This window comes from Theobroma cacao, chromosome 5 (genome assembly GCF_053813885.1).
Source record: "Theobroma cacao isolate CCN51 chromosome 5, ASM5381388v1, whole genome shotgun sequence".
Taxonomy (NCBI): Eukaryota; Viridiplantae; Streptophyta; class Magnoliopsida; order Malvales; family Malvaceae; genus Theobroma; species Theobroma cacao.
In genome coordinates, this window is record NC_142643.1 from 3,298,071 (window position 1) to 3,310,476 (window position 12,406).

Consider the following 12,406-nt stretch of genomic DNA (forward strand, 5'->3'; position numbering starts at 1 on the left):
CTATTTTCAAAACCAATATTCGATTTTTCAGAAAATTTATAAAATCATTTTATAAAATCACAATTTCCCTTAAAACATAACAATTTACCATTTAAACCCATTTTTCATAAAATCACATAGTTGTATAAAACTACTCTAGATAATTAAGACGATAATAAGTTCACTCACAATGTCTAGAATGCAGACTTTCGAAGCACTCTGTCTACTGGTCCTCGGATATAATTTTCTTGCCTTTATTTGAGGACTCACCACCTTGACACAGTACAAAATCGAGAATTCACTAAGTTGGTACTAAATCAAAATTAAACTAATTTGGACTACCAATGCATGATATGGAATGCAAAAATGCACTGGTAACTATCTAAATCCGGTATTAGCCTAATTCGTCTTATCACCCGATTAAATTCCTAACGGGTTCGTTTAAACTCCAATTTAATTCTTTTCAGTTTCTATACCTCAATTGCACCCAAATTAACTTAATGTCCCTCAGTGTGATGCAAATTATCAGTCCCAATAGTAAATTACAAAAATACCCCTAGTGGGTAAAAATTCGTATTTTTGATCCGAAAATTCCCATTATTTTTCTAGGCTCATAATTCATTATTCCTTAACCAATTCTCCTAGAATAAAATCAAACTCATCCTCACTCACTACATGGTAAATTCAGCCATTGATGGTTGGGGGAGAAAATAAATTCTTTTCTTGTTGTTTTGTTTCTAAATATGCTAAACTAACTAAAAACACTAACATAAATTAAAATCAAATAAATCCAACAACTTTCTCTCTCCTAACCCATTTTTTCAGAATTGAATTCATCATGAAAACATGTAATTTAATCATGAAAAATAAAGAGAAATGCTTGGGAATAAGAAAACTCAAGCTTAATAGAAAAAATCTCACCTTTTTCACTTAATTTCCTTGAAAATTCACACTTTTTCTTTGATTTTCTCTCTCTAGGGTTTTGTTTTCTCCTTTCTCTCTCTTGTTTCTTGCTTGGCCGAATGTTGAAGAAGAAGAATGGGTGGGCTGATTTTTTTTATGCATTTTTATTGTTTAATGAAATAATATTATTTTATTCATATTTTAAATATTTTATTAATTCATTTCTTTTTTCTAGCCATCCACTTGTCCTATTTTCTTTCACCATGCATTCCCTTTGACTTATCCAAGTCTTAAGTGATATTTCCAGATTTTTCCAAAGTTTTGGTGGAGCAAATTTTTCAAAATTACACTTTTGCCCCTGAAATTGAAAATTTTCCATAATGCATAATTTTCACTCCTCATACTCATTTTCACACTCCAAATAATTAAATTTGATCAAAATCCTTTCAAAAAATTAAATTTTCGATTCCGAATGGTAAAATTACCATTTTACCCTTTTACTCCAAATTATACAGAAATTAAAATTTTTCACTTCTAAACCTCAAATCTTACTCCAATAAGTCAAATGGGGCCAAAAATCTTTTCTAAAAATTTTCATTTTGTCCTCAGGTGGCAAATGATCATTTTGCCCCTGGATAGCGAAAATTCCGGTTTGACTCCAAATTGATCCTCGAACTTCAAATTACCATAATAAACCATTCTGTGAGTTTAAAATTCTTAATTTCATCATAAATTCTCTATTTGATCTAGTTCGAGGTTTAAATCAACTTTGTTGTACCTCTAGGTACAATACCGACTTTTGTAAATTTTTTTTTTTTTGGAACTCTCTTAGCATGCAAACATGCTATCCATCACATGTATGTCATGACAAATATTTTTATAGAGTCGGGCTTGTCATCTTCTCCCCCACTTGGATCAACCATATGATCTTTCTTCTTGATTGACTTCGACATCCGGCTAAATATTAATATTTTAATAATATTTTATTAATAAAATATTATTTTATTCTAAAAATTTTATCTTGTCTCTTTGGTACCCAAAATACCTTATTATGCCTCACTTGACTTCCAAATCGCCTTTTATCTCACAAATTCTCCTCTGATAAAATTATTATTATTTTATTATTATTTTCTCACTTGCGAAACATTTTATCCTAAACTACTCCTTTTGTCTTTTATCACTTCTAAACATTTTAATTGACCTCAATATGCATTCGATCAATTTTATTTATCACCATATCAAAGTATGGGGTATTTCACATACCATGTTAAAAAAAAAATATTACATGCCACATTTAAGGTGTTTAACTCTAACAGTTTATGTTCTAGTGAAATACAAAGATGGAGACCAAGTTACATGTCACATTGAACAAAAATTGTTACACATTATGTTGAAAAAAATTACACGCCATGTTTAAAATGTATAACTCCATGTTTAAACCATACTATATTCAACATATTTGTTACAGGTCAAGTGCATTAGAGTTGTTACATGCAGGCATGGCATGTAACAACTTTGAGCAGTGTTCTAATTTACAGATTTCACTTATATAATTTCAACTTATCAACTAGGGGGTTTTTTGAATGTAAATCAATAAACTCAAGAACATACATTGATGTCATCTCTACTCTTTGATTTATAAATTGATGATGATATAACAAGATATAGACAGAAAGAGATGACAATGGTTGTAAAATTAAAGAGAGTTGGATGGCGAGATAAAGAGAAGCATAACAAACAAATGCGATAGAGAGAAATTAATAAAATTAAAAAGAGCTTAATGGCTAGAAAGAGAAATCGATAGCACAACAGATGGACGCCGGACAGAGAAATCAGCATGAAAAATTGTGATAAATGATTTACTTTATCTGAAATGGCTTCAAAGGTATTTTTGTCAAGTCATGGAAAAATTGAGTAAAAACAGTTAACTTTATATTGATGGCTATTTCTGAAATGAACTTATTAAGAAGGTTATTTCTCTCACATTCCTTTTTAATATAACACATTTCTTGCTTTTTTCTTTTTTTTTATGGAATTTCTCTAAATTTAAGAGCTTCTCTCGAAATCTAATTATATATATATATATTTGCTAAACCTGAAAGAAAATTTATTTTGGCTTGTAAAGCAGTTGGGAAATATCTATGAACTAGTGCGGAGTCATCTATGTAACAATATAACATGTAGTGTTTGAGAGTTAGCTTGACTTTATTTTGATGGATGAGTAACATAATACAATTAAGTTCCTCATCTCTTAACTTATTAGTTTATCCTTATCTTTCTTCTAAGTATTGCAACCATTATGGGCTAAACTTTTTTGGAGTTTATAGTGTTTTTCTCTTTTGTATATATAATCCTTATTTAATGTACTAGAGATAATGGATCACATTATAGAAGGAAAATATTTTGGTGTAGATCATAAGCTTATTGAGTTAATATGGACAGTTCAATGCTAATAGGGTTTACACTTCACACCACAAGTCATGTAGCCTATCACTCAAACATTATACATTTTTTCTATTTTTGTGTACCTTGACTGTATAGGTATCCATATAAAAACTTTGGTAAAATAAGGTTGTGAGTAAATGTTAGACTGCTAGTACATCAGAAGGTTTATGATAGGGCTAGCATCACCATTCACTAGTCCTTTGAAACATTGTACTATTATAGATGTCATTTAACAAAGTCTTACTTTGTTGGTGTATTTTCAAAATGAAAGGTTGTGTCCATAATCACTTAATAATGTGACTATTGGAAAAATACCTCAAATCCAAAAGTTATGTCTTATAATATTCAAATTAAAAGTTGTGTCCAAAAACAAAGATGCGCTTCAAATTAAAGGTTTTGTCCAAAAATGAAAAGACACTTGCAAGTCTATAAAAAGATTTGCCGGCAACCTGTTTAAGACATAAATAAAAATAATCAACCAAAGGCACTCAAGCACATTAAGTTTTTGTTGTTCACTATAATATCCAAATTCCTTATAATCTACTTCGTGCAGATCATAAACGTTGGCTTCATTGCATTTTCAAGGCTATTTGTATATTCTTTTTTGCATACCAAGTGGTTGGGGTGAAATAAGTTTTAAAGATAGTTACTATTACAACATGCCTTGAAGTTGATTTTATCAGTTCTTTTTAAATTTCAACACCTCATCATTCTACCAATTTTAAGGAAAATGGCTTATTTTCGTGTGTTTAAAATTTGACAAAAATCACTTCCCTAAACAGGTGGTTACCAATATTGTTAAATTAGACCACTTTCAAGGAAAGACTTTTATCCATTGGCAGAAAAAAAATGCATTCCTTCTTGCAACTCTCAAGGTCGCATATGTTCTAATTACACCAAGATCGAAGGAAAATGAAGAAAAATTTGTGGACCAGATTCGTTTAAGGCAAAAATAGGACACTGAAGATTACAGTTGCATGGGTCACATTCTTAATGAAATGTCAAATGCATTGTTTGATGTGTACCAAAATAAGGCTAATGCAAAACTACTTTGGGACAAGTTAGAGGCAAAATATATGACTAAAGACGCAAGGGATAAGAAATTTCTAGTTAGTTCTTTCAATAATTACAAAATAACAGATAGTCGCACTATTATGGATCAATTCATGAGATTGAATGCATTTTTAATAACCTTAAGTAATATAATATTAACAAGTGCGTGTCTTCTGTAATTAACAAACTTCCCCCCTCATATTAAGGTAGCAAGAAAACTACAAAACATAAAAAAAAAATGAGATGTCTCCTGAGGACTTTGGCAATCATCTTCAAAGAAAAGAAGATTATTGCAACTAAAATGAAGTCAAACAAGATGAGAAGGATAAAAATCGCAAAGTAAAAAATTTTGAGGTTTTAAAGGTCCATATGATGGAAGACAAACCTTCAAACAAGCTAGTTGCAAACAACAAGAACAACCATTTTGTCAGTATTAATGCCAATAGTCAAAAAATCAAAAAGATAAAAAAAGGTCCATGTTTTCATTACAACAAACTTAGACATATCAAGGCCAAAAGTAGACTTTTGAAAAACAAGACACAAAGTCTGAACCATAGCAAGTTTGTTGCGAAGATTTTTGAGATCTATCTTTTTCGAGATGATAGAGCATGGTAGATTGACAATGGTTCAACAAAGCACGTATGCAAGGATAAAAATTTCTTCAAATCCTTTGAACCTCTTAGTGATGGAACAATGTTGTACATGGGAAATTCCTCCACTGCACAAGTGAAAGGAAAATGCACCATTGAACTTATGTTTATTTTTAGAAAAGTTATTGTATTAAATAATTTCTATTTTGTAGCAGAAGTTAAGAAAAACCTTATGTTTGATGGCTTGTTAAATAAGTTTGGCTTCAAATTAGTATTTGAGGCAGATAAGCTCATCTTTACAAAAGGCGGACTAAATATGGTGTTAGTGTAGAAGTCTCAATAAGCAATAAGCTAAGAGAGGGATGAATTAGTATTTAAAAATGTTTTTGAAAACTAAGTATACAAATCAAGACTTTTACAACTAAAGATTTCTTCTTGTGTCAAAAATAAAGTATGTGATTTTCCTAAGCAAGTTTTCAATAATAAATTGAAAAGAACAAATAATAAATCAAGTTAAAATATTTTCCTAACTCAAATGTAATCAAAGCATAAATAATGAATTAAGGTAAAATATTTTCCTAAGCTAAATGCAAGCAATAAATCACAATGTAGAAAATTAAAAGTAAGACATAATGTTATTATAAAGGTACGACTTTCTCTAGTGCCTACATCCATTCCCTTGAAACACCAAGGAATTTCAAATCCACTACAGGAAATGAGCTTTTTACTGAATTAAGCGAAACCCTTACAATGCTTTTCACGGGATCAAGTGAAACCTTTCAACAATGATTTTTCACGAACTGAACCAGAAAACCACAAATAGCTTTTCAATGTGCAATTAGAACCTTTATAATGGAGTACAAAGTTTAGATAACAATACCTTTACAAAGGCTGAGTGCTAGGAGTTTAAGCTTAAGTACAGTGAAAGAAGAAATTTCAACTTGAATGAAGCAAGTACAGGACTTTTCAAAGCTTGGTGGATAGCTAAAATAAAGCTCGAGAGTAAAGATAAGCTTTTACAGATCTTTCTAGGGTTTCAAGCTTTATGTCAAGTCTTCTCTTGCTTCCAAATGACTTAAAGGTGCCTATTATAGCAGGTGTAAAGTTTGGAGCTGTTAGATAAAAGTTTGAATTAAATCTAATCATTGCTAAAACTTAAAAGTTGACTACAACACTTCGAGGGTTAACTATGTTCTTTAAATTTCTCACATTAAGGCTTCATAGTCAAATATAACTTTCTTTTACTCGATCCAATTTCGAATATGTGGTTTGTACAAGTCTGGGCTGATATAGTCGACTAAGGCTTTGCCAAGGTGGACTATGTCTCTTGATTTCTCTCTATTTCACATCAGAGTAGCCAAGGTCGACTATGGCTATGTTATTCTCCAATTTTTAAGCTTTCTGCTTTAAGGTAGATTGTGGCTTTGTATACTTCAAATTTTTCACTCTTTTTGCCTTTGGTTTGACCTGAGCTTCTCTAATGTTGACTCTTGACTTGTGTCTTAAGATTTTCTTAGCTTTTTGGCATCTCTTTTTAGCTATTTCTTCTTTGCCTTGTTCCTACAATCAAATAATAATTCAATGCATGTTTGCTCTTTGTTTTCTTAGCTGAATATGTATTATTTGAAAGCTTTTATGATATTTTCTAATGATGCATGGCTTTTCAAACAATTATGTGACCTTAAGGAATTGAAAATATATTTGAGACAGTTTCAAATGCTTGACATTAAGTTCAAGATAAGATGTAATTTTTGTCAAATCACAACATGATGTAACTCAAGACAAACATATGGAAAGTGGTTATTTGTATGAATTCATGTTTAAACTTAACATTAATAACAATGCTACTAGTTTTACTTATGTTGTTGGCTATTTTTCTTTCAATGTTTCTGTTAGTAATGTAGCATCGTCAAGTTCACGGTAAAATGGTCTAAGTCATGTTAATTATAGAAAAATGCATGAGATGGCTAATTTGGATTTAATTTCTGCATTTCATAAAAGTCAAGATATGTGTAAAACTTGCATGGTTACTAAAATCACTAGAAGTTCATTTCCTAAAGTAAAAAGAAACTATAAATTGCTTGCATTATACATACTGATGTTTGCATTGCACTTTATCTATTGGTGGAAATAAATACTTCGTGACATTTATAGATGATTTTTCTAAATATTGTCATGTTTATTTGTTGTATTCTAAAAATTAAGTTATGGAGAAGTTCATAAATTATAAAACTAAATTTGAATTACATTGTGAATCATTTATTAATTATTTGCTAAGTGATAGAGGAGGTGAATACTATAATCCCATGTATTTTGAGTCCACCAGTCTTATTCATGAGACTACAGCTTCGTACACACCACAACAAAATGGTGTAGCAAAACTTAAAAGTCGAGTTTTAATAGAAATGGTCAATAGTATGCTTTTTAATTCTAGTTTAAGAAAAGCATTTTGGGATGAAGTTTTATTAACGGCTTATCATATACTAAACAAAATCCCAAACAAAAGGAGTAAAACTACTCTTTATGGGTTCTAGAATAGAAGAAAACTAAACCTTATTTTTTGAAAGATTGGGGATGTTAAGCCATAGCAAAAGTTTGTTGAATAATGAAGCTTAACATAAAGAACCAGAAAGCTTTGGTGCAAGTCAAGCCCAAGAACGGTTCGAAATAAAGAAGATGATTTTCACATACATTGGCCACGAGGTCTTTTAAAGTCATGCAGTTACTAGTGTAATATTTAAAGTGTCAATTGCTTTTTAGTTTTACAATTTGTGTCACGTTTGGTGATGGAGTGATTGGCCACGTGTCATTGTTTAATATGTTGTTATGTATAATGTTACAATTGCATAGGAAACATGGCCAGTTAAAGGCTCTGTTGTTTGACCTTTTTTCATGTTTTCTCTCTCATGTAATATATATTGTATGTTGAATAAATGGGAATGTGTGTCATTTACTTTACATGGCTTCATGCAATTCCTCTTATTTCTTTTGTGAATTTGGTTTTGTTAACTCAGTATTCGACCTAGAAACTCACTAAGTTCAATAATCTTTGATTTTAAACATGGTGTTAGTGATATAAGGATCTTAAAATACTCTTATTTTGAAAATACTCAAGAAATAGTTGTTATGGCTTTTGTAAGCTTCAATGCAGCAGCACCTCCTACTTTTTCATGTGAGAACTATGCCACATAGGTTGTAAAAATGAAGGCATACCTTTGTGCCTTTGATTTATTGGAGATTATGAAGGTGGGAGGTCTAGTTATACAGCATATGAACCCAACCATTACTCAAATTAAACAGCATAGTAAAGAGGTTGCAAAAAGGTATAAAGCACTCTCTTGCATTCACTTTGCAGTGTTTGATTCAATCTTCAGTGCGATCATGACTTGTGACAATCTAAAAAAGAATTAGAATCGTTTGAAATATAAGTTCCATGGTCGTGAGAATACTCGACAAATGTAGGTTTTAAATCTACATAGAGAGTTCAAATCTTGAGGATTAAAGAAGATGAAAGCATCAATGAGTATTCTAACAAAATCATGGAGCTAGTGAACTAACTAAGACTGCATGGAGAAGATTCGATTGAACATAAAATAGTCAATAAGGTCCTTGTGAGCCTTTTAAAGAAATTTGAAGCTAAGATGTCAAGCCCGACCTTATAAAATTCTTGCCATGTTATTTATGTGATTGACAATATGCTTGCATACTTGAAAAGTCCCGAAAAATTATCAAAAGTCGGTAGTGTATCTAGTGGTGTAACTAAGTTGAATTAAGCCTTTAACTAGATCAAAGAGAGATTTTAAGATGAAATTGAAAATTTTAAAGTCCCAGAATGACTTAAAATGGTGATTCAGAGTTCGAGGACCGATTTGGAGTCAAATTAGAATTTTCATGATCCATGGGCAAAATGGTAATTTTACCACCTGAGGATAAAATTAGAATATTGGAAGAAGTTTTTGATCAAGATTCATCACATTTGACTCATTGGAGTATAATTTGAGGTTGATAAATGAAAAAGTTGTAATTCCGATATTTTTAGAGCATAGGGGTAAAATGGTAATTTTGCCACCTTAGGAGCAAAACAGTAATTTTCCACCACCAGGACACTTGTCTAGCACATGGTCTTTCCTTATCCTCATTTTGACCTTTGACTAATCATGTGGTGGAGAATGAAAGCATAATTATTAAAGTATAAAAAGAAAAATGGACTAACAAGCATGTGACATGTGTCAAGCAAGGATATTTTATTATTTTCTATAAAAATCGACCCATATTTATCCCATTTTTCTTCTCCATATTCGGTCAAGACAAAGGAAAGAAAGGAAAAATTAGAACAAACCCAAGATAAGAGAATTTCAAGAAAAATTATGGAAATTTCAAGGAATCAAGCAAGATAAGGTATGATTTTTCAATTTTTACTTGAGATCTAGCATACCCATGCTTTATTTTCTTATTTCCATGGCTGAAAATTGAGTTGGCATGATGAAACCCATGAAGGCCAAATTCTAGAGAGAGAGAGAGAGAGAGAGTTTGGTGATGGTTTGGTTGGATTTTAAGTTATGTGGATGTTTTCAATTATTTATGGTGTTTAGTGTAAGAATCAAGCTTGAAAATCACCCATTCCTTATGTGTTCTTCATTGGCCGAATTTTCTAAGGAGGATATTGTGGCTGAAATTGATGATATTTCATGATATTTTGGTGATATTTGATGTTTGGTGATGCTAGAAATTTAATGGGAAATTTTGGCAGGGAAATCTAAATTTTTACCTAATGTATAGACATGTGCGATTTATAGTTCGGACTGATAAATTGGATCACATTCATAGTCATTGAGGTATTTTAAGTATAATTGGAGTGTAGAAAGTGAAAGAAATCGATTTGGAGTTAAATTGGAGGTTTTAACAAATTACATCGAGAATAGTACGAATTAGGTCGAATACCGTATTTAAACGGTCATTCGGACATTTTGCATCACATTTCGTGCATTTATATAGATTTATAGAGCCTGAAATAGTTTATGATAAATTGATATAATTTATTGAAATTCGTGTCACGTATGATATATAGGTGGTGAGCCCTCTAACAAGGGTAAAGAGATTGTGCCCGAAGATCGGGAATAGGAGTATATCAAACTCCTAGAACTGTGAATAACCTTATTATCATTTTAATTATCTAAAGTGGTCTTTTTATTCGATTTTGTGAAATTTATGAAAAATTAATTAAATTATTAATTTTTTGATTTTATAAATAAAATGTGATTTAATGAAATGATTTCATAAAATTATTTTGAAATTGAATGATGGCTTTGAAAATAGAGTAACTAGAGACCACTTGATGTGTTATAATTTATGGTTTTAATTGATTGGCTTATGGCAATATTGGCATGAATGGTTTAATTGCTAAATGTGCTGAAAATGCATGAATTATTGATTTACCTTGAGAGTCTGTAAAATAAAATAATTGTCATGTCATGCTATTATAAATTTTATTGTATGGTGGGTTTAGCTTGCTGCAGTGGGCGGATTCTGTGGACCAGCCTATTAGAGGGGCACGAAATCTGGTTATATATGTATCTTGGTGGGAGAGGCAAGTAGGGTATCGCCTGAGGTATGGTTAGAGTTCACGTCATGCCGAACCACCTCGTGATGATGAACTCCACTAATGCCAAGGAACGATTGTGTTTTCTAAACTAAAAATACGCTTATGTGTATACAAAACTTTTTAACAGCCTTGGTGGACTCGGTTAAATGCCTCGACCAAGGTATTCTTGAGAATGATTTTAGCAAGAACCAAGCTTTTAAGTTACTCATAAGCCATGTTGATTATTTAAATGAAATGAATATTTATGTTATGAAATACATATTGAGATTGAATATTTTAATCGTCTCTTTTTACTCAACTTTAGATATTTTGAATGGTGTTTGTTTACTCACTGGGATTATAAAATCTCACCACCCTCTTTTCCACCCATTTCAAGCTCAGAATAGGCTGTAGATAGCTGATTTCACCGAGGCTACCATTGGGTTTGCATCTTTGAAACTATAGGTTCACAGTCTCCCTTTACTTTTAGTTATATGCGGGCCCACTGGTTATTGTAAATTAAATTCAATATTTTGGTTTACTGTATTACAATATGAATGAATTTATTTTGCTATTACGCTACAAAAAAATTATTTACGTATAACTCTAGAAATAGTGTTTAATAAGAAAATAGAATATTTTATTGAATATTTTTATTATATTCAAATAATCGTAATTTCATTTTAAATGAAGATATTAGATGTTTAAACTTATTTTTGATTATGAATTACGTGTTTGTACTCGCTTACTATATTTTTAGCGGATTTCGATATTTTTGAGGAAAAATAACCAAAATACCCTTGTGAGGAAAATTTTATTTTTCTATTGTTTTGAATCCGAAATAGTTTATAATCTCTCAAAACATGATTTTAGTAACTAATACTCACGGAGGAAGCGAGAAAAACTGATGTTAAGCCTTGCGAGATTTCGATTAACATTTCGGGTAATGAATGTCTATCGAGACGTCGCGGCAGTTGTCACGGGCTCGATAAGAGTTTCGGGGTCATGACATAAGATTTCCTTTTGGAATACTTCAAGGATCTGTCACAACTTATTGTGACTAAGTTCGTGAAAGCCCTATAGGCCCAAGAGCAAAGAAGGGCGATAAAACTTGAAAATAATGTAGAAAGGGCCTTAATGGCCAAAAATAGAGACAAGAACTCTGACAATAACCACAATAAACAAGATTAGGAGAAGAAGAATAAGGCTAGAAGTCCTAATGATGGAAAGTAGGGAAAACAAAAAGGTACATTTCCAACTTGCTCATACTGTAAAAAAAAAAACCACTCTGAAAGGTTCTGTTGGTATCGACCTAACGTGATATGTAGGTCATGTAACCAGATAGGGCACATTGAGAAAGTTTGCAAAGAAAAATGGAACAAGTTAGAAGAGAAATCTGTTATCGTTGAAGAAAAAAAGATTAAAGAAGAAGCTTTATTGATGGCTATAAATCCTAACATACAAAAGAAAGAGGACATTTGGCTTATTGACAATGGTTGCTCAAACCACATCACTAGAAATGATGAAACCTTCTTTACCTTAAACAGATTCAACACTTAAATAAAGATTGGAAATAGGAAATACTTGAACATTTTTTAAATAAGAAAGGTAGAAGCTGATACACCAATAGATATGAAAATTATTTCTACTGTCTTATTTTCACCTAATGTAAGCCATAATCTACTAAGTGTTGGTCAGTTATTGGAAGATGACTATTCCATATGGTTCAAGGATAAATCCTACACAGTAATTGATTCAACAGGGAAAGAATCTTAACAGTTGGTATGAGAAACAAATGTTTCCCAATTGACTTCAAGAAGATGGATCATAAAGCATATCAATGCTTAGCTTTTGA